The sequence below is a fragment of the Equus asinus genome, chromosome 29 (genome assembly GCF_041296235.1).
Source record: "Equus asinus isolate D_3611 breed Donkey chromosome 29, EquAss-T2T_v2, whole genome shotgun sequence".
Classification (NCBI taxonomy): Eukaryota; Metazoa; Chordata; class Mammalia; order Perissodactyla; family Equidae; genus Equus; species Equus asinus.
The window spans coordinates 9,931,149-9,958,800 of record NC_091818.1 but is presented as its reverse complement, the minus strand read 5'-3'; the positions used below and the strand labels follow the sequence as shown (position 1 = coordinate 9,958,800).

Sequence of the window (27,652 nt, the reverse complement as noted above, 5' to 3'; positions counted from 1 at the left end):
GTGCTTTCCGCCTCTAATAACCATGAGTCTAATTTTTGAACTTCAGCTCTGCCATGCTCGGTGAGAAATCATGCCATGCTTCTTCATTAGTGAAGTATCGAACCCTAGGGCACAGCAGTTATGAACAGGGGCTGTGGGATAGACACCCGGGTTAAGTCCTGGCTCTGCCATTAACTTTTTGTCTGTGCCTTGATTTCTCTACCCCGGGGCTTTGGGTCGATTAAATGAGTTATGCGTGTATTACACTCACAAAAGTGTTTGGCCCCTAGTGCTTTATAAGTTTTGGTTATTATTAATATTACTGAGCCTTCGACGTGTGTGCCGAGCCTGTGCTAAGCACTGTGTCATCAGTGCGCAGTGGGAGACATATCAGACAGAAGCGTGTTCTCAGACTTCATGAGAGGAAGACCATTTCGCTGGGACCTTAAAAGTGAGTGAAAACAATAGCTCATATTTATTGAGTGCTTACTACGTTCAAGACATTGTTTAAAGTACTGTTAAACAACTCTATGCAGTAGACTATTGTCCTTCATTTGAAAGAAGAGGAGACAGCACAGAGAGGTGCCTAAAGTCCTGCAAGTGGGTAGGAATATTGGAAGCCAGTGGTAGCCGAATGCTCTGGTCCTCTTAAGGACCATGCTATATGAGGTGTGGCACATTTCCAGAACTTCTTCAGTTGACATGGAAACAGCTAAGGTTCTGTTTCCTTGTTTTTTACATGAGTGTATTCGGTTATGTCTTAATGAATTCCAGAATATGTGACAAAATCCTTTCCCAGGTAAACCACAGTGCCTGTCACTATCAGGGTTACCAGTGCTAAACAGCTTGTCTTAGTCGTAATCTTTCTTCATCATATCACCCTCTTGGTTCTCCCTCTCTGAATACCTGTTTTCTCAGCTTTCCTTTTACCTGTCCCCTAGATACAGGTTTTCCCTATTGTCTTCTCTCTGTGTTTATAGTATCTTTGAGATTCAATTTCACCTCCATCTGGATAACTTTAAAACAATCTCTCCAGCCTTAGCCTCTCTCAGTTTCCTGCTGGTAACTTTCACTAAGTATGGCACCACACCTCAAAGACAAGTCCACTGTTGTTATCCACCAAGTCAGTCCTCACCAAGGCTCCCCTATTTATTTTAATAGCATCTTCCTTCTTCCAGGTACCCAGATTCCCCCCTTGGGCTGCCCTCATATCTAGTCTGCTGTCAAGTGTTCTATTGATTAACATGATATCTCATCCTCTGAATTAAACTGTGGTTTAATTTCTGTTGCCTCCCTGGGTCATTCCTTCCTATGTTCTACCACTTCAACAACCCACATGCAATCCGTTTATCGAATTTGTCCTACAAATGACAGGGTAACTCTCCTCAAGTACACTGCTGATTAAGCCTTTAACAGAACTTTTCAAGAATTTCTCTAATTTTAGACTATTTTTCAGTATTTCTCTTTTATGGTTAGGCTGTCATGCACATATAAGGAATTCAGAAGGTACCAGAAGATCTTTACTCAGATATGAGTAGTTTATGTCAATCCACAAGGAACTCACAATCAACTGGAAATTCGGAGGGGTTTCCTCTCTTCTACCTAAGTTACCCTCTCCACACATGCCAGAGGTGGCTAAATTCTTTTGTTTTCTTTTTAAAGATTGGCACCTGAGCTAACATCTGTTGCGTCTTCTTTTTTTTCCTCCCCAAAGTCCTCCCAGTACATAGTTGTATATTCTTGTTGTGGGTGCTTCTGGTTCTGCTGTGTGGGATGCTGCCTCAGCATGGCTTGATGAGTGGTGCTAGGTCCATGCCCAGGATCTGAACTGTTGAAACCCTGGGCCATCGAAGTGGAGCACATGAACTTAACCACTCAGCCATGGGGCTGGCCCCCCAACTAAATTCTGTATCCTATATTGCCATCCCCTCTGGGTTGGCAAAGAAATCTCTTACCCTTTTACACTTTATCTCTTTCTTTCCCCTCTGGATGGATTAATGACCTAAACATTGAAAACAATGAAGAAAATATGGGAGAAGAGTTTTACAACCTTTGAGAGAGGGGAAAGAAACTATTTAGCAAGATATGAAAATGAAAAGCCATAGAGGGCAAGAAAAAAATTTAACTGCATCTAAATTAAAAACTTTGTTCTTATGAAAGGCATCATAAGTAACATTGAAGGACCTGGAAGAAGAAATTCTTCAATGTATATAATAGGCAAATGAGTGAAGGATATGAATTGGACATCTGTTAAAGAGAAGACTTGAATGGCCAAGAAACATGAAAAGACGTTCAACCTTAATGATAATTTGGGATGTGCAAAATAAAGCAAAAAAAGATAGTTTTTTCCTATAAGCTTGGTCTACCAGGTATTGAGACACACTATAAAGAGCTATAATAATTAAAAACATTTGATATTTGATATGTAAATCAAATAAATCAGTGGAAAATGATACTCCAGAGATCTGACATATACACAAGCATTTATGATAAAGGTAGCATTTCAAATTAAGGAAGAAAGAATGAACTATTCATTAAATTATTTTATGATGATTCGTTATCTATTTGGGAAAAAATATTTTAAACTCTACCCTCCCCCAACACAAGTATACCAATAATGCAGTATCATGACGTCCAGAGATAATAGTACCCCTAGGGGATTTCTGATGAGATGGCTGTAGTGTAGGATGGGCATGTGCTAATATAGCAACCCAGTTTTCCAGGATCATGGGGGAGTGAGGAAGGGAGAGCAATCTAAACAAATTTATGGGAATTTGGATACAGCATTGTGTCCAGAGAATTAAGAGCAATTTGTTGTTGCAAGAAGGAACAATGTGGGAACATTGTGAAGTTGAGTGAAGGGAGTTGAGGCTCACAAGGTGGGTAGGGTCCTGATCATGAATGTCGTTAGGTATCAAACTAAGTAGTTTTGATTTGATCCCTTAGCCAAGGTAAGTCAGTAAAAACTTTTTTTTTCTTTTTTTTTGCTCAAGGAAGATTAGCCCTGAGTTAACATCTGTGCCGGTCTTCCTCTATTTTGTACGTGGGTTGCCGCCACAGCATGCCTGACAAGTGGTGTAGGTCTGCACTGGGGATCCTGCGAACCTGGCATGCAGAAGTGTAGCATAGTGAACTTAATCACTACGCCATGGGGCTGGCCCCCCAATTTTATTTTTTTAATCAGTGAGGGGAAAATGTCTGGTGTACGTTGGATGGAGTTAAATTGGAATCAGGGAAACTAGGAAAGATGAAAGGTTGACAAAGTATAATGTGAATGGAGAAAAGGTTATGTCATTCACTCAAATATTCAGTCAGTCCTTCTGAGGACTCATTTAGTGTCAGGTGCAGTGCTAGGTCCTGGAGATACAGCTGTGAATAAGACAAATACAGTCCAGGCTTCAGGTTGGGTACAGTGTAGTTCTGATGACAGACAAATCAATAGGGATTTACTAGAGGCAGCATAACTTAATATTTTAATACAACTGACCATTTGACCTTAAGGTATGAGATCCTACATTCATGGGTTGCAAACAGAAATGTCCTCAGGGCATTAAATTAACAAATGAATGAAAGGGATAGGGATGATCCAATTTGGTGTGGTGAAACTCTGGGGAAACCAAGGTGGGTTTGTCCTGCCTAAAAATCTTCAAATTCAAATAATGATGATGGTTGATGATGATGATGATAATCAGATTTTGTGCAGGATTTTGGCCTATAGGACACTGATTTATTATGTGTATTTGGGAAATGGTTAGTTTAGAAGTGGCATAAAGTAAATCTTCAATAAATGTTAGCTGTTGTTCTTACTATTGTTTATACTTCCATGAACTGAGTGCTGTGATATGGGAGGAGGAGGCAAGCAAATGGATAAAATTCAGTTTGAGAAAATACAATTCATTGAATGGGCAATTTACATAAAATCATCTCAACAAAACCCAAAGTGCTCAAAGCGAATTTGAATTGTCAGTTTGCCAAATTCACCAGATTTGTGGAGTGTAGCTTTAATACTTCAATAGGTATGTTATATAGCTTTGTCAGGCATGTTTACTTTTGGTCATGGAGTAACTTTTCTGTTTATATTGATATTTTGTGAATCTTTTAACATGTCATTTCCTGTTTTGTTGAACTTTGGAATTTTTAAGGATTTCTGAGCCAAGTTTTCAGATAGCGTATTGTACTAGTTAGGATTACATATGGCTTTAGACTTTTATTTTCCTCCCACAAATCCAGGTGTTGACTTCTAGGGCTAGTTTTGATACTGGCCCTGATATCAGTTTCCCTACATTAAACCAAGCATATATGGGGTTAAAAGCAAAGCACTTATTCCCTGCTTACTCCCTGGCTTCCTGGCACCAGAATCCGCCATCACTGATTGAGGCAGACAACCAAGGACAGCCACCTGCATTCCTTATCATCTCTTTCTCCTCCCTGCAAACAGCTTCCTGAGGCTGAATGCAGGCTGGTGAGAAAGCTCCAACCAGCAAGGCCACTGACTCCCCCCACCCACAAGCAGACACATTCCTTGCAACCTTTAAAAACCCCTTGCCTCTGATCTTTTGGGGCGATGAGATGAAACAAGATGAATTTGAGGGCTCAGTCTCAACTCCCAGCTTGACGTCACCCAAAATAGAATCCTTTCCTTGCCATAAGCCTGGCATTCCAGTTTTTATTTGTCCCCTCTTGTGTGGCGGGTAAAGAACCTATGTTTGTAGCCAGTAACAGTTTGGGGGTCCCCATAGAGCCTGTAGGGGGTTAGGGAGAATTCCCCCATACCCATTTCCCTCTGGTTCTTATGGCTGGTCAAAAAATTTAAAAGGCAGGGGGCCGGCCCCCTGTCCAAGTGGTTAAGTTTGCGTGCTCTGTTGGGGTGGTCCAGGGTTTTCTGGTTCAGATCCTAGATGTGGACGTGGCACTGCTCATAAAGCCATGCTGAGGTGGCGTCCCACATGCCACAACTAGAAAGACCCACAGCTAGAAGTATACAACTATGTACCAGGGGGCTTTGGGGAGAAAAAGGAAAAATAAAATCTTTTAAAAAACATTAAAAAGGCAGGTTAGCAGGAGGAAGTAAAACAAAGTTTAATAACGTGTACATGGGAGAAACCCAGGAAAACTGAACAACTTGCCAGAATGGCCAAAGGTGTCACCTTAAATATCATCTTCAGCTAAAGGCAAAGGAGGATGTTGGGGGTATCCGTTTGGGACTTCAAAGGGGAGGAAGACAATTCACATGGAAATGGAAAGCAAATGTTTGTTAGACATCTGTTTGCTGGGCCCCCTATAGAGAATGTGGCCCAAGAGACAGAATTTTGATAAGATGAGCTTATTGGTGCCTTTCTTATCACACCTATTTTCCCTTATACTATAGTTATCTCATGGTATTAGCTGCTTCCTGGATCAGGCCTTCTATGTTAAATCCTTTTAGGCAGTTTGGGGGAAGGTGAAATGTTCTTCCTGAGTCTTCTGAATCTTTATTGTCTTCAGCTCAAAATAATCTGCATAACAGAGTGGCATATGCTGGGGCAGCCTGCTTTGAACCCCATCAGGACATTTGGCCTGTTCTCAGTTTACTTCCACTAGGCTTGTGGCCTTGTGGTTAACCCTCCCAGGCATCCTTAAGCCTGTGTGAATAATTTTACTCTTCCTCTTGGAATACTGTAGCACATTGCATACAGTTTGACAGAGATCAACTTCTCCTCATGAATAACCAACATTTCAGCATAGGGTAAGGGATGGAAGGAAGTGAAACTACTGTTGCCTGAAATAAAGAGTCTAGGTGATATTAGAGAAGGAGTTTATTCAATAATCAGCATGAGGAGTTCAGACCCCAGGAAAACTGTTCAAGAGAGTGCTCTGATGGAACTGCTCTGAGGGGTATGAGATTAAGTGCAGTTTATGTCTCTTTCACAAACAGTGTACATGCAGGGAAGAGGAAAAAAACCCCTTACAGCTAGAGTTCACATATCTTAACAAAAGGGATAGAGCACATCGCGGCTTTTCTCTAGATTATATAATAAAGGTAACATAAACAAGAATTTCTTGATTATATATCAAACAAGTTCAGAGATACTGACATTATCTATGTGGGGAGGGAGGCAAGGACCAGGGTCATTAATTATTCCCTCAATCTCTAAGATGCAGCTGGGAGATGTGAGAGTGAGGTACCCCTTTCTCTTTTCCTGATGTGGATCTGTCCAGCTGGCATCTTCAGTCATGAGGTGTGGGGTTGCAAGGTCATTTTAACACAGGCTGAAGATGGCCTGCACAGCTGTTTCACAGTGCAGCACAGACGTTATTGTACTGACTTAAAGCCCATGAAATTTTCTTGCTAGATTTACCTATTATACTACGGAGAGAGGTCCCAAAAATCTGTCCACAATGCTGAATAATTTCCCTTTGAGCATGTACATTGAAAAACAAAAAGAAAAGTATCACTTAAAGGTGAAGCCAAAGGCTTTGTTTAAATAAAAACAATGAAAAAATGACCCAAACTTTGGTATAACAAACACATTATTGCTAATCGCTAAATAGAACAATTGTGGCACACAGGAGGGGCTCAGAAATATTTATTTAATAAGTGAATGAACGAAATATTCTGTTTCCAACATCTGTGTAGAAGGCAAATGTTATATTTTTGCAGTAGGCAAACTGAGGACTAACCACATTTTTGTGCATTTATGGTTTAAATTTTAACATCACAAAAACAATGGGGAAAATGAATTAAAAATTCACTGGATGCAAAAAGTAGAGGAAACATCCCCAAATTCTGCAGGCAGGGAAAAACCCATAGGAAAACACTTAAGGAAAACAAAATTACTCTACAGAGCACCAAATTCTTAAATCACTTGTTGTTATTGCTGCCTTTTTCTTTTTAACCAGATGATTATTTTAATCAAATTGCCATGTTGATCAACTTGCTTTTGGTTAAAGTATTTTCTTCTAATGTCACCTGGGACTTTTCTTTGCAGCACCTGAAGCAGATTGTCAACGAAAATAATCCATAACCAATCTATAGATGAAAATTTGGGTGAGTTTATTCTGAGCTTAAATCTGAGGATTATAACCCGGGAGAGTCTTTCCACAAAGGAACAGATCACTCCAAAGAGTTGGGGGGGGTATACAGGGTCATTATATACCCTCAAAGAGAATGTTTCACATATGATTGGAATGTCCCTTTTACAATAGTCGCGAGACTGCTCTGTTGGCACAGCGATTGATGGAAATAGCAGGTAGGTCTTCTGTCTCGGTGAACACAGCAGGTGGCAGTCTGTTGTCTCCAGCTGGGTGGTCACAGGTGAGCTGGGAGGTGAGTGCAGCAATCAGTTCCTAGCCTAAGGAAAAATGCTAATGTGGGGGGAAGTTGCATCTTTATCTCAAGGGCCTTTGTTCTGGCCATAGGAAATGTCTAAGCAGATATGCAATGCGTGCTCAATAGCCAGTCAGGCCCTTTTGGAGGAAAAAAAAGAAATCAGGGTGAATTAGGTTTATACCAAATGGCTTCCTCATATACTCCAATATATCCTATTACTTGCCATTTTTATTTGTCAAGATGTACAGGCCAGGAGGGCGGAGAGTATCTCAGTACCTGGAAGTGGCCTAGCCTGTTGGAGCTAAGAGTTTGCAGGAAGTCACAGAGTCTCAAAGGCGAGGCTGAAAGGGAAGTAGTGGCCAGGTCATGAAACTCCTTATTAGGCATTCTAGTAAGTTCTGGCTTTTCCTTGCAGGTGACAATTGGGAGTTAAGTACTTCTAAAAGTTCACTCTAATGTTGCTTCTCTGAGAGCAGAGACTGCATTTGTGCTTTTGCACAGCTGTGTCACAGGGCTCAATACACAGGACCTGGTCTATGTTGGGCTCTCACGTTATGAGGTATTTTTAAAAAGCATAAAGGACTCAAGTGGATATTCCTTGAAGCCAAGCTTAATATTGTTGATGCAAATAATCCGTAACCAATCTATAAATCAAAATTGGGGTGAGTTTATTATGAGCCAGAATTTGAGGGCCATATAGCCCAGGAGAGTCCTTCCACAAAGGAATGGCGCACTCCACAGAAGTAGGGGTGCACAGAGTGGTTGTGTACCACCAGAAAATATGTGTCATATTTGATGCGGGGTCGGTGAGCCGAGGAGTCGAAAGAAAGATTTCTTAGACTCTCAAGATCTGGCAGTAGTGCTCTTTTATTTAGAGAATAGTGTGGAATAGCATGGGGACAGGACCCATGGGCAGTCAGAGCTCCTGCTGCTGCCGCTTCTGCTGCCCCTGCTGGCATGGGGACAGAGCCCATGGGCAGGCAGAGCTGGTGCGTGGGGACAGGACCCACGGGCAGTCAGAGCTCCTGCTGCTGCTGCTGCCCTGAGTTGAGGGTTAGGGCTAAATTTAAGGCATAGGTATGTGAGTCATCTCTTTACAAGACAAAGGAAAAAAAAGTTAAAATGGTACCAGTGCCGGTAGGGTCCGGCCATGGGGCGGCCCCACAACTTTTAGATAAGAATCAAACCGGATTGAGTAAATGGCAGAAGTCACCGCTCAAATATTATCTTCAGCTAAAGACAAAGGAGGATTTTGGGGTGGGGGGTTAGTTACATGAGGTTGCCAGACAGTAAACAACTTAAGTTCTTGCCTTCCCCATTAAGGGTTTCCAGAGATAAAGCCATCCCCCCTTCCTCCTGGCGCAGAGAGGGAGGCATGGAGATTTCCTTCACAAATGCAATTGTCTCTGATCAAAGGGCAAACAAATTCCACTCCTCGGAGCCTGCTTCTTATCTGTAGTTTTAAAAGTAACCAGCCTAAAAATCCTCATCATAAACTGTTTTAAAATTAAGCAGCCTAAAAATCCTCATCAATATTGATGCGGGGTCGGTGAGCTGAGGAGTCGAAAGAAAGATTTCTTAGACTCTCAAGATCTGGCAGTAGTGCTCTTTTATTTAGAGAATAGTGTGGAATAGCATGGGGACAGGACCCATGGGCAGTCAGAGCTTCTGCTGCCACCGCTTCTGCTGCCCCCGCTGGCATGGGGACAGGGCCCATGGGCAGGCAGAGCAGCTGCTGCTGCCCCCGCTGGCATGGGGACAGGACCCATGGGCAGGCAGAGCTGGTGCGTGGGGACAGGACCCATGGGCGGTCAGAGCTCCTGCTGCTGCCCCGAGTTGAGGGTTAGGGCTAATTTTCTAAGGCATGGGTACGGGACTTATTTTTACTGGAGAAAAGAAAAGATGATGTAAAAAGTCATTAAATGATTTCAGTGCAGATGGGGTCTGGTTATTGTGCGGTCATATAACTTTAGATACGAATCTGGCCATACAGATCGGCATGTAGGTGAGGATGCCCTGGGCTTCGCTCCCTGGGGTGGTCCTAATTCATACCATAAAAAAAGTCCACTGGGTCGTATAGTTTGGCATGTAGGCCAGGTCACCTTGGGCTTCTCTAGCTGGGGCAGCCTTAATCCACATCAATATGATTGAAATGCCCCTTTTACAATAGTGATGAGATTGCCCTGTCATGACTGGTGGACACAGAAAGTAGCAGGTGTGTTGTCTTGAGCTGGGTGGTGACAAGTGGGTGCAGCAATCAATTCCTAGTCTAGGGAGAGATGCTTATCCTTAAGGAAATGCCAATGCACCAGGAGGTGCATCTTTATCTCAAGGGCATTTTTTCTTGTCTTTGGGACATAGCCGATGCTTAAAGCAGATATACAATGTATGCTCAATGGCCACCTCAGGCCCTTTTGGGAAAAAACAAGGTTAGGCCAAATTAGTTTTGCACCAAATGGCTTCCTCATATACTCCAATATCCTATTGCTTGCCATTTATTTATCAATATAAAGAATCTGAAGTAAGAGAGTTTTCAAGAAAAAAAGGATTGGCCAACGATGTTTGATGCCTTAGGGAGGAAGTTTAACTATACGATTAGGCAATTTAGAGGCTGATTTGTTGACCTTTGTCAGTGACATCTAAATGATGGAATGGGACCAGAGGCAAGACTGACTGGAGTTAGGGAAAGAACCTGAAGCAAGGAAGTGAACGTGTCTGGCAGAATGTATTTTGGAAGCAGCTTGATGGAGGAGGCACAGGAAAGGTCACCACCTAGTGTGAATTCAAGGTACTGAGAGAAAAAATAAAGCCAAGAATAGCTGATTTGAACTTTGAATTACTGGGAAGAAAAAAAAAAGCAGAGAAATCAGTTTAGGTCCAACCTTATCTTGGTTTGCTCTGCTCTCTTAGCCTCCAAACTCCTCCAACACTTCCAGCTCCCAAAATATTCCCCTCAACTACCTCAGAGCACCTGGTACTGCCCAAATGCACTGGCTTGGCTATCAGTGCCTCTGACCCCAAGCAGACAGCAGAGGACCAATCTACAGTCATAACTCATTAACATGACCTCCCATGATTTCATCTGCCCACCAAGTCTCTTCCTTGTGCTTTATCTTCATTTGTTGGTAAGGTGTGATCTCTGTTGAAATCAAGTCAGAAACACGGGCTTTCCCTCTGCCTGCACCTCTGCCATTAACATGCCTAATTAAACCTTACTTCCACCTGCTTTATGTTCCTCTAGGCATTTTCCTCTTCTTAGAGTTTGACCTCAGGCAATTTAGCTCATCTCTCTGGGCTTCAGTGTCCTCATATGTATCACAGGTATGAGTAATATATATCCACGTAGGGCTATTGCAAGACTTAAGTAATATAATGTGTGAGAGATCAATTCGTTGGGTTTGTCACATAAATTTGTAGCAATTTTTTTAAATAGAAAGGGGCACATGTGGATCCCTCTGAATTCAGATGAATTAATATGAAAGAACTGTCAAGCATGTGTTATGTTTTTCAGATCTGGAGTATATAAAAACCTTCTCCCACACATTTGGGAAGGTAAAAAGTCCTAGAATTGTGAAGAAAACTCCAATGGCCTGCAATTTCCTCATCTGTAAAATGGAGGGTTTGGTTATCTCAAGGACTGTTTCAAGGATAAGATGAATTAGCAAATGATCTAATGTCTATAATCCTTATTCAATATTAGTCTCTGGTCTCTTCTGCTCCCAATCTCAGTATTCCTTAGTCGAATGATATATCAAGCAATGTGGATCCTCTGTGAGCCTGACAAGCCTTCCATACTCACACATCCTGCAGTCTATAACATAATAGGATGGTAGTGACAAGCATGAGGTCAGAGATCAGACTGTCTGGGTCAGAGGCTTCCTCTATGGTCTAAATCTCTCTGTCCCTGGTGTCCTCTAAGTCTAAGTGGGGGTAAAATAGTACCTACTTTGTCAGGGTATTACAAAGATAAATAAGAAAATTGGATTCAGTTGGTGCTCAATGAATGGAAGCCAGGTTTTGAAGAGGTGGATTAGGTAAGGTGATCCAAGGGTGTATCTGGGGTGGAGCCCCACCTAGGGTGGAGCCATGTCTAGGGCTGTGTCTAAGGTGTGTCTAGGGTGGGCACCTCAGGGGTATATTATTGCTGCTCCAGAGCTCATCACTTTGTCACTCCAAAAGACCCTGGACTAGAGATTCAACATGTCTTCCAACGGTGAGTTTCTTTGGTGAGAGGCAACCTACCTTATGTACTAGTGCTTTCCGAGGGATTGAGCTTTCATTTTTTAAAAGTGCAGGTTTGTAGGCTGAGGACAGCTCATGTCACTGATGTAATTGTTTGTGGTTGCCGAACAGTGGAATTGGGTGCTAGGACTTTCTGAGAGGCTCAGGTATTTGAAAATGAAGTTTTGATTACATTAAAAGGGATATCTTGTCAATTGTATCTCAATAAAACTGGAATAAAAAAGAGAAATGAGAACAAACCTAAATAAATATCCAACAATATGGAACTCATTATAAAAAATATTTCTTATATTTTAGAGATATATATTGAAGTAGTTTTGGGTGAAACAGTATGTCTGGGATTCACTTCAGAGTAATGGGAAGGGGTGTCAAGGAGGTGAGTGGATGAAATAAGACTGGCTATGTAGTGCCATTTATTTGAGTCAGTGATAGGATCATCAGGTTCATTCCTCTCTTCTCTCTTACTTTTCATGCATGTTTAAAAGTTAACAGGGTAAAAAGTTAAAAAAAAACCTTCCCAAACCTAAAGAGCTATCCTGGAAGAATTGCTGAAGTGGTCCTGGGATTTTTTCCCCCCTGGTTCCCAAATGATTTGATATTCTGTGCAATTCAAAATAACTTGGAACTTTCCAAGCTTGGGGTATGAAAGAGACTTGACAATCTTGTTCTTTGAGAAGGTAAATATCACAAAATATCAGTGTTCTGGCTTTGATTTTTTTTTTTAGAAGAACCTTAACTGAGGAGAGAAGGCTCTGTGGTCTGCTCCAACTGTGTCTTATATCTTTTGGTGTTGTGCTCAATGAATAATATGTGACTCATTTGTCAGAGGCTCCTGAACTATGTATGGTGGACCCAGGAGTCCACTGCTCCCATCACCATCTCTGTCTCGAGGCAAAAATCTTCAACAGAGAGACTCCAAAGCAATGATGGCTCAATCACAGTGCCTGTAGGATGTGAAGTCCTCCAAGCAAGTGCTTTGGGAATGGCTTTCAGTCTTTCACCACTGAGTATTATATTTGCTGTGGGTCTTTCAAAAATGGCTTTTATTATGTTGAGGTACTTTCTTTCTGTTCCTAGTTTGTTGAGTGTTTTTATCCTGAATGGGTGTTGAAAATTGTCAAGTGCTTTTTCTGCATCAATTAAGATGATAATATGGTTTTTGTGCTTTTTGTTAATATGGTATGTTACATTGAAATTTTTGTATGTTAAACCATCCTTGCATTTCAGGTATAAATCCCACTTGGTCATGATGTATAAACACTTTAATGTGCTGTTGAATTTGGTTTGCTAGTATTTTGTTAAGGATTTTTGCATCAATATTTATCAGAGATATTGTTCTGTAGTTTTCTTATGATATTTTTGTCTACCTTTGTTATCAGGATAATGGAGGGTAAAACTCATAAAATGAGTTTGGAAGTATTCTCTTCTCTTCAATGTTTTGGAAGTATTTGAGAAGGATTGGCATTAATTTTTCTCAAAATGTTTGGTAGAATTCTCCAGTGAAGCCATCTTGTCCTAGGCTTTTCTTTACTGGGAGGTTTTTGATTACTGAGTCAGTCTTGTTATTAGTCTGTTCAGATTTTCTTTTTCTGCATGATTTAGTCTTGGTAGATTGAGTGTTTCCAGAAATTTTTCCATTTCTTCTAGGTTATCAAATATGTTGGTATACAGTTGTTATGAAACACAAATGCAGGTTCATTTACCTGATGCATTGTAGGCACAATAAGCGAAATGTCAGGCTTGTGGCAAGGAAAGAGGTTTACTATTGAAAGGCAGTCAGACAAGGACATGGGAGTTAGAACTCAGATTCACCTCCTTAAAGGGAAAAAGGGAGGGGTTTTTATCTGGGGTTTTAGGTAGGAAAGGGAGAGCATGTGCTGGAGTGTTAAGTAGGGGTAGCGGGAGCATAATGCATTGCTGGTTGGTACCTTCTCATCAGCCTGCATTTGGCCTTGAAGACTGAATTTCTTTTCCCTTGACTGGACTTTTCTGTTTAGTTTTCATCTTCAGCCTACATTTGGCCTTATGAAGCTGAATCTTGACATCTGGGTCTTGAGTTCCTGGGAAAGACAGCTCCTTCCTTTACTAAGGAGGGACATCAAAATCTGGTTAGTTTTAAACAATAGTTGATTATGCAAAGCTGGAGTTAGCAAAGCTTATCTCAAAGTTTTCTGCTCTAGGGGAGATTTTTTAACTTTTTCATTCTTGGTTTCACAATTGTTCGTAGTATTCTCTTGTACTCATTTTTATTTCCATGGTATTAGGTGTGATGCTCCCATTTCTGATTTTTATTTGAATCTTTCTTAGTTAATGTAGACAAGGATCTATCTATTTTGTTGATCCTTTAGAAAAACCAACTGCTAGTTTTGTTGATCTTTTCAGTTTTTTTCTATTCTCTACTTTTTAAAAAAATTTTATTTTTCCTTTTTCTCCCCAAAGCCCCCCAGTACATAGTTGTGTATTTTTAGTTGTGGGTCCTTCTAGTTGTGGCATGTGGGATGCCACCTCAGCATGGCCTGACAAGTGGTGCCATGTCCACCCCCAGGATCTGAACTGGCAAAACCCTTGGCTGCCAAAGCAGAGCACTCAAACTTAACCACTTGGGACATGGGGCCGGCCCCTTTATTCTCCATTTTTAAAAATCTTTAATCTTTATTATATCCTTCTGTCTTCTATTTGGATTTAGTTTGTTCTTTTTCTAATCACTTGAGGTCTAAGGTTAGGTTGTTGATTTGATATATTTTTTAACGTACTCACTTACAGCTAAAAAATTCTCTCTTAGCACTGCTTTCACTGCATCCCATAAGTTTTGGTGTTATGTTTTTTATTTTCACTTGTCATAAGGTATTTTCTAATTTCCATGGTGACTTGTTTGACCCATTGATTGTTCTAGGGTATGTTGATTGATTTCTACAGATGGGTAGATTTTCAGCTTCCTTTTGGCTATTAATTTCTAATTTCATTCCACTGTAATTGGAAATATACTTTGTGTGATTTCAATATTGAATTTTTTAAGACTGCTTTTGTGGCCTAATGTATGGTCTCTTCTAGAAAATGTTTCATGTGCACTTGAGAAGAATGTATATTCTTCATTTAGGTGGGGTGTTCTGTATATGTCTGGTATGTCTAATTAGTCTATACTTTTGTTCAAGTCCTCTATTTCCTTATTGATCTTCTGTTTGGTTGTTTTATCCATCATAGAAAGTGGGGCATTGATGTTCCTACTATTATTATGTTGTTCACTATTTCTACCTTCAATTTTGTCAATGTTGGCTTCATATATTTGAGAGGTCTGAGGTTTGGTCTGTCATACTTAAAATTATTGTATCTCTTTGGTAAATTGATCCTTTTGTCATTATATAATGTCTTAGTCTCATAACAGTTGTGACTTGAAGTATATTTTGCCTGATGTTAGTATAGCCACCTGTGCTTTCTTTTGGTTACTATTTGCATGGGATGTCTTCTTCCATCTTTTCACTCTTTGGCCTATATGTGTCCTTAGGTCCAAAATGAGTCTCTCATAGACAGTGTATAGTTAAACCTTGTTTTTTTGTTTTGTTCTTGTTTTTACCATTCTTGTAACCTCACTACAAAACCTTCCTACTGTTTTCAAGTGTCCTTTGATTGCTGTGTTGAAGGATATGTGCATTTTCAATTTGATTGTATATAATAAAATTACTTCCAAGGTGGTTCTAAGAACTTATACTTATACCAACCCTGCTTCTGATTTCCTATTTTCTTTATCGTTCTTCCCTACTCTAGTCCCATACATTTAAGTTGGTTACCAGATGGGTGTGAGCTGGTTTATTTGTATTTCTTCAATTACTAATGAGGCTGAGCATTTTTTCATCAGCCTTTTCTTTTATAATGTGTGACTTCTTATTAAACTAAAGAAATCCTTCCCTACCCTTGTTGCTAGTGCTGTTGAGTTGATTCCCTACCTTAGAGGTCATAAATCTCATTTTCTCCTCATAATTTTAAAGATAGGCCTTTAACCTATTAGTAATCTTATTATTGTAAATAGGTGTGAGGTGGGGTTCCACTTTTTAAAAATCTTTTATGAATGGTTAGTCAGTGAACAGTCTTTTCTTTTTCTAGATACTATCATTATTCCTCAATGCATTTCCCTTTCCATTTATATATTTTTCAGGATCTCCAGTCGAAGAAGATGGTCATAAGGAAGTTAAAGGAACAAAATGGAGAGGAGGAAAGGGAAAACAACAACATAAATTTACTACAGATGAATTGTATATTCTTAATCAGACATTTGAAGAGACTCCTTACCCTGATTTTACCACTCGAAAAGAACTGGCCAAACAACTGCGTTGTCAAGTATATATAATTGATGTAAATGAAATATTCAAAGCTTTGCATTCATATATCTTTTATTGACAAATATAAAATGTAAAGAATTCTGAAAAAGTTTCATAGTATTTCATCACACAGAACAAAGTGTTGACATCTGGTCACTTTTCTTATTTATGTCAGTGTGGGCATGAATATGTTATGTATGTGTTTTATGGAAAATAGACTATTGTGGATCAAGTTTGGAAGCAGAGACCAGTTAAGATTCTGTTGTAATTATCTAGGATAAGGACAATGATGGTTTGGATTAGGTTGCTGACTGTAGAAGTATAAAGAACTATTATTATTATTATTACTTTTGAGGAAGATTAGCCTTGAGCTAACATCTGCCACCAATCCTCCTCTTTTTGCTGAGGAAGATTGACCCTGAGCTAACATCGGTGCCCATCTTCCTCTACTTTATATGTGGGACGCCTGCCACAGCATGGCTTGACAAGCAGTGCATAGGTCCACACCCAGGATCTGAACCAGTGGATCCCAGGCCAACAAAGCAGAATGTGTGGATTTAACTGCTGCACCACTGGGCTGGCACCTAGAGAACTATTATTTTGAAGGTAGAGCCAATAGTTTGCTGAGAGGTCTTTGCATCTTCTCACTGTATATCCAATAAAGAGGGATCCAAAATTTTGGCCTAAGCAAGTGGAAGATTAGAGTTGCCTTTAAGATAGGGAGGCCTGGAATAGAGTGGTTTTATGCTAGAGGCATTAGGAGCTTTACTTTGGACATAATAAGTTCAGTATGCCAATTAAACCTCCAAGTGGAAATAGTAAGTAAATAGTTGAATATCCAAGTCTGAAGTGCAAGAGAAAGGACTTGGCTCAATAGTGTCCCATCACTTGGCACAATACATCACAGCTATAGCAGGTGCTTCATAACCATTTGCTGTGTGAACCAAATTTTGTCCAGGGAATCTCTCATATGATTGTTTTTAGAAATGATTGATAATAGCTCCATGAAATTTTATTAGAGCTGTACTTTTTGTGCCATACACACAATTAGGAAGATTTTCTTATTTCTCTTTGTCCTGTAATTTCCATAGATCTTTGAATTTATTGGTTGTTTGTTTGACAATAGGAGGAAATTATCTTGGTGGAAATAAGAAAGGGAATGCAAGAGTAGCTTTGGAGGATAAAAGTATAGGCAAATACTATGTAAGTAATTATGTCATCATATTATAAGAGTTTCATGAGTTGGAAACATTTCAAGAAAAATACAAGTTAATGATTTCATATAACTAAGTAGAAACTCTAAAAAAGGTAACAGCCAGGAAACAATAGAGACTGGTCAAATACTTAAAACATTTTTATACTGTATTTTCTTTACATTTCTGGATTCATGACCACTGGGTTTCTCAAGTTCAAACTGTTTTTTAGTCTTTTTTTTTTAATCCTCCAAACATGTCACAGGGATAGTTTTATAACATGAAGTTCACAGATATGGCCATTCAAATTGCCTTGCACTGAATTGAGCTGCATGTGCTTAGAGAGAGTGTCCATGATGTGATCAGGAAGCAAACACAGTTGGGGGAGGATCAGGGCAGGCTGTTAGACTAGGGAAAGTGAGCACTTGTTTTCTGGTTGGGTCTTCGTGAAATCAACATTCGAACTGGCCCTATAATCTCTGACAAATTGACTCTTGTAACTCAGCTTTCTGTAAAATTATCTATGTTGTGGAGTTGTGAGGAAAAAATGAGAAAGTGTGTTTGGAGGTGTCAGGGTCACTGTGCGCAGTCAGAATTTTGCTTTAAACAATCATCATGAGGGGATCAGAGATCCGTTTAGCTTTAGTAATACTAATGGCCTAAAGCTATTCTGAACTGGGAGCCAGAGGGCAGTTCCAGGAGTGAGCAGATGGCAAAAGGCCCCCAGGTACTGTTGCTTAGGCTGCATGACTCTAACTGTCTACAGCAACCCTGGCTTATTAGGATGGATTGTCTACAAAAGCATTTTATCATTTCCAGCTCACCCAATGTCCTGGGGATTATGGGTTGGCATGTATAATTATCCTCATTTTAGGGAGGATGAACAATGGAGACTAGAGGTGTTAAAATGAAATGCTTAGAGACACATATACAATACAGTAAAGTTATGACTTAAACTCTTGCTTATGTATAACGTTTGAAAACAATGAATTTAAGAACATGATTTAGAATACATTGAGCCATGAATTCATTCTTATGCAGCAGCTTGAGTAATGGTTTAATGTAGGTTTGAATGTACAGAAGGGCCAGTGAAGACTTTGAAGGTGGTTGGAGTTTTGGAATTGTGTACAGTATGACTTCCATAATCACACGTGTAGCCCCAGGGAAGATTGCCTTTATTTTTGAGTACAAGGTCAGGAGGAAAGTCAGTGATAATGCTGAGACTAGGCTTAACTACAAAATTCTCTCCTACATTATGGAAATATACTGAGGAATATAACCAGATAAGTCAATTTGATAAAACACTACTCTTTTTTTCTCTTTAGAACTGGTTCCAGAATAAAAGAGCCCGACTGCCACCCAGAGAGAGACACAGAATGTTTGCTATTTGGAAACTACATGAATTCCCTGTTCAAGGTCGTTCATGTTTAAGCCTCCAGGATACTCAGGCAGAATCTCCCAACTACACCACTGAGCACAACTTCTCTTCTACTGAGGAGGCTGTACTGGGGAGAGCTGGCTATTCTTCTCTAGAGACACAGGAAATTCCCAGTCAACAGGATGGCCCAGGCGACACTATGGTCCCAGGCATTGTAAAGGAACCAAGCTGTACTTTGGAGTATCAAGGTGATACGAGAAGTAAACTTTGTCCTGCCTATCCATTTTCCAGCTACAAATCAGCACTCTTTTTTCATCCTCCTACATCTTCTGTGCAGTATTTTTAGAGGGATGGGCCTGAGAAAGAAGAAAGCCAGCATGCAAGGCCCTTCATTCTGCACCATATTTCTACTGTGCAGGGAGAGAGGCAACAGCAACAGGAGAAGAAGGCCCATTGTCATCACTCACTATTTCAAGGACAGCAGGCTAATGGTTGCAGATGTCCTTTACAGCAGCCTCAACAGCTTCAGGATTATCAAGAGAATCTGCTCTTCCAGGCTCAGTATCTAATGCACCTGAGTTGTGGGGATTTAGGGCAGCAGGTGCCTTCCCTTCCATCACAAGAGCAGAGGGGGTTTTCTCAAACTAATGGAGAGCCCCTGTGTTCTCAGCTGCAGCATACACCTCTACAAATGGTGGTCAAGTCTCGGCCAATGCCTCTTGGGCAAGGTATGCGTCAAGGAGCTGCCGAGGAATCCCATTCTGAAATGCAGCATCTTTGGGATGAGGGGTCTGCAAAGGTCCACTGCTGGGATCGAGATTGTGGCCACAGGAAATAATAACCATATAACATTCAATAGTAATCCACACAGCAGATCAAGGCGAACACCTCTCCAGAGCCTGAACATAAACACTGTCTTGAGGAAAGCTCCATGAGCTGTTGATCCCTTCTGGTTGGGCAGCAGTGTCCACCAGTGTTTTAGCCCCTGATCATACAGCTTATAGTGCCCTCTAGGGCTGGGCTAGAGGATGGAGCACAAAACCAACAAACACAAACATAGCAAGACAACCAGCAAACAGCAGTTGCCAAATTCAAAGCAATTTGTGCTTCAGAAGAAAGAGGCCCTTGCACAGTACCTGTTTCAGATATTGTCTGCCCCTCAGAGGGGAGATAGCCAACAAGAATCCGAAGGACCCCACTGCAGCAGCCTTTGGATGAGAGGCCTATGAGGCTGCTACTGCAATGTTCCTACACCATGGAGCCACCGCAGTAGCCATATGTCCTGCAGCAGCCTCACTGAAGCCCTACTGTGAGAGACATCCAAACGTCAGCCAGGTCTCCATACATCTAAAAGGCAGTCCCTTTGTTGAGGCCACCCAAGTTTTCCCCACTTAAGGCAAGAACTTCAGTGGAGATGCAGGCCCAGCTGTTGCCCTTTGAAGAGCCCCAGGAGGATCCTGTGCTGGGTCAGGTGTGCAGCCCCCACCATCCCCCTTACCTGAGAGCTGCTGCCTGGGAACCCAGAGTGTTGTGACCAAGTCTCCTGTGGATGTGCATAAAGCAGATGTCACAAGATCTGAGAGTACCCAGTTGAGCATCTGAATGCTACATTATTTCATATGTACACAATTACCTCATCTGCCAGTAATGGCACCTGTATTTCTATACAATCCTTATTCTATTTTCCTTTTACTGTGTTGGCTGAAAACTGCAGTAATACATTGAATCAGCAGAGTGAGAGGTGACATCGTTGTCAGTATTTCCCAGTTTCATATTTAGTATGTGGCATTTACTATACTGCATATTATCAATTTCTGCAAAAGGAGTCCACTTATTTCTAATTTGTTCAGTTTCTTTATTTCTTCCCTCTCTATGGATTTTGAAGCACTTAAATGTTTTTTCATTAATTGCAATTATATAATTTTTTTTCTCTTGTAACTTGTTCCTGTGGTGATTTAAATAGATTTTTCTTATATCAAAGAATGTCGTGTTTTTGGAATAACCCAACTACGTCATGATGTATCCTTCTTATGTATTTTTGGGTTGTAGTTTCCAATATTTTGATTACAATCATAGCATCTATGTTCACAAAGGAGTGGGCCTCTAATCATTTTCTTTACTAGCACTATCTTTAGGGGTCTGGATCATGTTAAACCAGCCTTGGAATGAATTAGGTTTGCTACCTCTCTCACTATTCTCTAAAATCTTGTGTAAAAACTTATTCCTTCATTAAATGAATTTTCTAGTCAATCCGTCTGAGTCTGATGTTTTCTTTATGGGAAGATTTTTGACTACTAATTCCATATTTTAAATGATCATAGGACAACCATTTCTCCTTGAGTCATTTTTGCCAAGTTGAACTTTTCCAAGAATATGTCCATTTCATCTCTGTTCTCAAATTTATTGCTATAAAGTCATTGGAAATATCCTCTTAACTGATGTGCCTGGAGCATATGTAGTAATGTATATTGCATTTTACAATTTATATTTGTACTTTTTATTCTTTCTTTCTTTGGCAGAGGTTTGGAAAGACCCGGCCAGGCCAGCCCAGAGAAGCCTCAGGATGCAGACCTGTGCAGTGGATTACATCTTGTCACCTTGCCCATGAAGGCCTCTGTCAGGTCTGGTCCATTCCCATCAGTTGACAGTCTCCTCCAGGGGAACATCTGTTAAAGCGGAGAGGAATCCTCAGGTGCAAAAAGCCTCCCCTTTGCCTCTGGAGCAGGATTTAGCACCTGGAAATGGGAGTTGGGATTCACTCACTAGCAGTCTAGGTCAGATCTTAGGCTCTGAAGAAGGTCCAAGTGCTGTTTCTTGCTGGAGAGTTGGGACTCATTCCTTGGCCTGGCCAGTTTGTACTTTGTGCAAGTCAGGAGTCAGGAATTTGTGGCTGGCCCTAAACAAAGGACTTTGTACCCCTGAAGAGTTTCCCAGGGAGTCAGGTGCAGTCCTGTTGCTCCCCAACCAGCTCCAGTGGAGAACCAAGGTTGAAGAAGAAAAGAGTGTCAGGCAACTGGCCAGCTACAGAGGGGAGACTGCTGTGGGGATTCAGATAGTCCCCAGTCACTGAGGGGCCTCTCCTTAAAAGCCTTTATGTGTTCCAGGCAGGCAGGAGCCAAACTGTACCTTTGATACCTCTCTTGGCTGGGGCATGGGTGGAGGTCAGATGGCTGGTAGCTGTATGCAAAGTTTTTGGGTGAAAAGAGTATTAAACCTCTTAAAGTGTGTTATTACTTGTCTCAGATAAGATGTGGTCAAAATGAATTCCTATAGGAAATACCACAGGTATTTTTATCTCCTTACAAGTGCTTCATCTGGATCCTATATCTTAATTCACTTCAAGTCCTTGGTAGCCCATCACAACAGTGGTTGACATGGCAGAAACTACACTGAGTGGCAATTACTATTGTAGTAAGAGATGGGAGATAGTTACAGAATGAACAGAATATTCCTTTCATTTCCTCAAGAATAGGAGAAACCAACACAGTTTTTGAGGTACACCCCAAGGAAAAGTCCCATGAAGATTGTCTGCCTATCAGTATGTCCATTCTGCAATTTTTGAAAGTCAAACTGAGTTTTATAATCGCCTAGACAAAGACAGATAGATGGAAAGAAAGAATTGGGGAGCAAACATTTGCACAAAGGTTTATTCATTTCTTTCTACATTATACTCTATAATAAATATTTGAATTGCAGTTGCAAAATAAGCAAATACTTCTTTCTCATTGAAAATATTTAGCAAAAAGCATTGTAAAGTTCTTGAATGGTGGATAAAGTTGCCTCTCAGAACCACACCCTGACCTCTTTGGGGCATTGTCTGTCTCTCACTGAAAATGTTCTCAGCTGAAAAATGACACACCTGCTTTCAATAGAAAAGATCTGATCAAAAAAATCTGTGGAGAATGCATGAACGCTGCACAAATTACAAGGCCTCTCCAGGGCCTGGCCTGGTGGTGTAGCAGTTAAGTTCACGTGCTCTGCTTTAGCAGTCTGCGGTTCGCAGTTTTGGATTGCAGGCACGGACCTATACACTGCTCATCAAGCCATGCTGTGGTGGCATCCAACATACAAAATAGAGGGAGATTGGCACAGACCTTAGTTCAGGGATAATCTTCCTCAAGCAAAAAGAGGAAGGTTGGCAACAGATGTTAGCTCACGGCCAATCTTCCTCACAAAAAAAAAGCCTATCCAACATAAAATAAAATGGCCAAGCCAAGATAATTAAGAAACAAGAGAACTTGAACATAGTAAAGAACAACATGTTTATATATGTATAAACTAGAGAGCACAGAACCAAAGTCATATTTGGAAAGGCATTATGATAGATGCAAAATTACCTACTGTAATCTTTACTTTCACATCCTCTTAATCTGATTGCTTTGAAATCCTTTGTAAAGGCATTAAATATTTAATGAAATGATTAAATAGAAAGATATTTAAGAAATAGGTGGGCCACCCTAGGTCTTGATAAATCCTGTGTCTCTGGGATTTGCTAAATTGGCCAGCAGTCTCTGTGAAAGCTAGGTGACTCTCCCAATATGGATTTGATCAGCATTTCAAGTGATAAGTTCCCATCAACCTCTTCACTGTTTTCTTTTATAATAACAAAAGCCTAATTTATTTTCCAGAGTTTATGAAAGTTTAAATTATCACCATGATTGGAGGGATATGTTTTTGGAGGAGACCCAGTGATAAACTGGATCCAAGGACGGTGTCTTTTGAAAAGTGTTACTGTAATTTCAAGTTTAAGATGGCAACCAGGGGTACCACACATGAGTTGTTTACCTGAAGTGTTAAAGTTAACATTTTAGTTGGACAAAACACAAGGAATTCCTGACATTATATATTTAATTTTATCAAAATATGTCATTTATTCCACTGTACCAACTTCTATGATTTTATTCAAACTTTTAATTTTTTCATGATATTGTTTCATTTAGTTTCAGGAATTTTCCTAGGTTCTGTTCCTTCCTATTTTCTTTGCATGTAATGTCATGGATGTTCTGTAAACTCTTGCTTTGTATACTTCGATCATTGATTATCATCCTTTCTAAAATATATATTTATACCTATTTGTGTCCATAGTAGCATGGCTTAATCTGTGTCCCTAAAGTAAAAATATATAGTCATCATTGAATGTACAGACTTTTAACCTGGAATAAACAAAAACTATGTGCTCCCACCACAATCCTTCATGCTCCCTATCCCTTTTTTGTTTTCATCAGGCTCACTACAAAGAGAGCCCAGCAAAGGAGGATTGTTTTGAACCACAGTGAAAAGGATATCCTCCAATCATGGCTTGAACAGAACGCTTATCCTGGAATAGCTACCAGGGAACAACTGACCAAAGAAATTGACATTCTAGAACCTAGAATAACGGTTGGCATTAATTTCTATTTCATTCTCTCTCAGAATCAAAGTAACAAGAAAAGCTAGGCTAAACGTTTTTGAGCAATTCTCTTATATCAGGTATTTTGCCAAGAAATTTTTCCTGTTGTATAATGGAAAAATAACACAAATACAGAATTCTGTTTATAACTTTTACTAACAGTGGAAATATTGGTTGTGTGTATTCACTGATGGGGGAAGGATGATGTACTGGCTCAGGCTTTCTGCATAGGAGATAATGAAAGCAAATTTTGAGATTTACAGAATATAGTACAGAATTGGATGAGTATGATAATGATATGGTGCCTTTAGTTATTGGATTAAATACAGCAAAACAATAACATATAATTTAGAGAAAACTGTGGAGTAAGAATTCATGGAAATTGCCAATTCATAGGCTAATCTTTAGTTAATGTCTGAAGTGTGATTCATACACAAAAGAGTGTTGGAAGTAAAGTTCTGTATTGAATTATTTTGAATAAAATTGTTGATGTAAAAATGAAACAACTGCTGTTGTGATGAATTTCTCCTAATCATTAAAGAGATAGATGTATATAATTATACCAGGTGAAGCAGTATTTAAACTGATGAAGATAAGTAAAAATGTCTTTTTAGAGATAAATGAGTTCAGGGTTTTGTATGCATTATGTAGTCTCAGGTTAACAATTGGCTAGAATGACCTCAGTCTTGGAGGATGCTGAAAAGAAGAAATTTTTCTTATCTCTCTATGTATCTGTTCTGGATAGGGAAGACAGTATTTACTCAAACTCTGGTAATGAAAGTGATTCATGTGGAAACACCTGTCAGAGAGATTTGGCTGTCAGAGAGAGAGAGAGAGAGATAGACAGAGACAGCGAGAGGGATTTCTTTGAGGAGACATAGCAGTGTTTTGAACGAGGGAAATTTACTTTGGATACTATGAGAATGGTCATAGAAGACATGCTAATTTGAGTGTGGATCAAGTGCTGTCCTGAACTTCTTGCTAATATTTGAGATAATAACATTCCTAGAATAATACGTTGCCTTTCTCTTATGGATAATACTCCACCAGCAGATGCCAAACCAGCGTTGTTCAATTGGATCAATGTTTGGAGTGATATAGACTGAGTTACATGACTCACACCTTCTTTTTCCCACTTAGATTTGGTTTGAAAACCACAGCTTAGATAGAGATGGCTGAGATCTGAATGCTCCTTAGGAGACTATCAAACCCAAGGATGGGATAAGCCTCATCTTAGGACTCATGGTAAGAAGTCAGCAGTCCAAATACAGTTCAGTAATAGATCTCCTTGAGAGGATAAACAACTCTGCATGTTGTGCCCAAATTTTCTGCAAACAACTGCACAGAACAGGAAAAAATAATAGTATGGTTGGGGCATCCTAGTGTCAAAGATATAAACATCATCCCACTGTTTGCTGGGAAAGGCAGGTTCTTAGCAAGAAAGCCTTTGGACTTTGTTTCTGCTGTTGCTAAGCAGTGCAGTGTCCTGCTCTTCTGTCACCTCAGGGGTTTTATCCAAGGGCCAAGAGTTGTTGATGAATTCCTCGGGGAAATAAGAGGGAGTGAAGGTTGTCAGAATGATATTTAGAAATCTCTGTTTTGAGGTTAAATGTGAAAGATCGCCTAAAAACCCTTTTTTCTTCTCGAGTTTTCCTTTACAATGCTTACCAAAAGAAGCCAGACAAAAGGAGACATCCATCACTGGATCACCAACTTGTTCAAGCCTTTGAGAGGAATTGATTTCCTGGTATCAGCACCAGGGAAGAACTAGCTAGACAAACAGACATTCCAGAACCCAGAATTCGGATAAGTTGTCTGTGGCACACAATTTTGTCCTCTCTGGAAGTGGTATGCCCCCTGAGATGTTGATGAAGAAATGAGGGCTATTTGGGGTTATCCCAGTGATCTAGCGTAAAAATATATAATGGGAAACACCTGACATTGTGAGTTTGAGTCTGGAAAAAGGACATATTTTCAAATCAAATTGGCAGGAGCATATGCATTTAGAACCAATAGTAGGACAAAAAGTGGAAAAAAGTGAAAGTTGATACTTATTTTGAGAACATACTCTGTGGCAGGGCTTCCAAACCCCGGCAGTAGTATCATGTTTGGCTAATTAGTTCTCTGTTGTGAGGGCTTTCCTGTGTGTGGGAGGATGTTCATCAGCATCCTGGATCCCTAGGCACTAGACACCAGTAGAGGCCCTGACCCCACCCCTCTCCTAATTGTAAGCATCTAGGGTCATTGCCAATGACCTGGGGTGGGGATGGGTGCACAATGACCCCTACTGGACAACTACTGTTCTACATAAGTCATGAGGATAGTGGTTTCATGTATGTTAAATGTTTGTGAATTATGAAGCAGGTGCTTGGGTAAATCAAGATGGAAACTCTCATTTGGATCAAAGAACCTAGGATTCTAATTGAACATGCATTCAGAAGCCCTGTGTTCTTATCTATGAAACTCAAGCTGGTCAGGAGAGCTCCTTTCCTGATCCAGCCTGGGCTGATTCTAGATCCATTTTTCTTTTCCATCTGTATTCAGTGGCTACCTTTGTCATGACCTCCATCCATAATAGATGTGCTTGTATACACATCAACTATACACATGGACTAGAGGCATGAATTTCAACCCATGACTGAACCAGGGATAACCTCTGAGCCAGATTAGGTGATTTCCATTTGGGTTGCAGCCATTAGCAAACAGACGAAAGGTTCCGAGGAATGCATATATACTTGAGGACTTGGAGTATTCTGGGTAGGAAAGAAGAGGTGCATATCTAAATATTTGTCCTAGAACTCATAAGGTGATTGATATTAAGGTATAGATTTCCAGGAAATGAAGAGAAAGAGAGTTCCTGGGCAGAGTGTGAAAGGCCCATAATTCCAGCCAATAAATGTGGGATCCACTCCTACACAGGTCTCAGTAGTTACCCTGAATTTGTACCTAGTTTTCAAAGAGCAGAAGAAAGGTATAGATAGAATCCCCCCTGAGATTAGGCCAACATGCATGGCCCTCTACCTCTCCTGTATTCAGGAAAGATAGAGCTGAATGCTCTGATATCCGTATCTCCCTTTATCCGTCCTAGATATGGTTTCAGAACCAAAGAGCTCAGCACCCAGGGCAGAGTAGAAGTGAAGCTGTGAATTTCCTGGCAGAAAGACCCCAAGTAGGAGACCTTATCTGGCTGTTCAGCTGGAACAAAGCAACCTGCACACTGCCCCAGGCAGCTCTCATCACTTTCCTATGCTCAAATATTTCATCAGCAAACAATCACCTGTACTGACTCTTTATCCACTTCACACATCTTTTGTTCCTTGGATTTTTTCTGGGGGCCATGTGGGCCAGTAACTGGAGGCCATGGTGGTCCAGCCCTCTCAGGCTGTGAAGGGAGGATGGAACTCTCACCTTCCTCAGACACTTATGAGTGACTTGTCAACAGGACCAACAGTGAGGGGCATCCTTCACCTACTCACCCTCCTCTCTAGCCCCCATATCAAGGAAAATATTGGGAGCATGAGCACACTGGCATGGCAGCTCTGTCCTTCCAAGACTCCCCTCAGCATGACCCTGACAGTCCTCAGTGACAGTTGCATGATCTGGGTCCGTGAGACATATCTCTCTTTATGCAGCGTTGGAATGAGTCATTCCAGTCTGTGATTGCTGAATGGGAAACCTATGATGGGATGCTTCAGCTGCCTGGACACACTGAGACACTTTTCTGAAGCAGCAGGGCCAGCTACCTGAAGAGCCATCTTGTCCATTTGACCAACCACACTAGCTCTCTGTAGAAACCTCAAGCATTTTACATCAACTCTTGTCAACCACATTTTCAGGAAAAGACAATCT

General features: G+C 40.5%; 1 pseudogene; it reads left to right on the top strand.

Moving 5' to 3' along the window:
• Positions 1-141: 141 nt before the first annotated feature.
• LOC139042505 (cytoplasmic polyadenylated homeobox-like protein 2) lies at positions 142-23,539 on the top strand (annotated as a pseudogene).
• Positions 23,540-27,652: the final 4,113 nt, after the last annotated feature.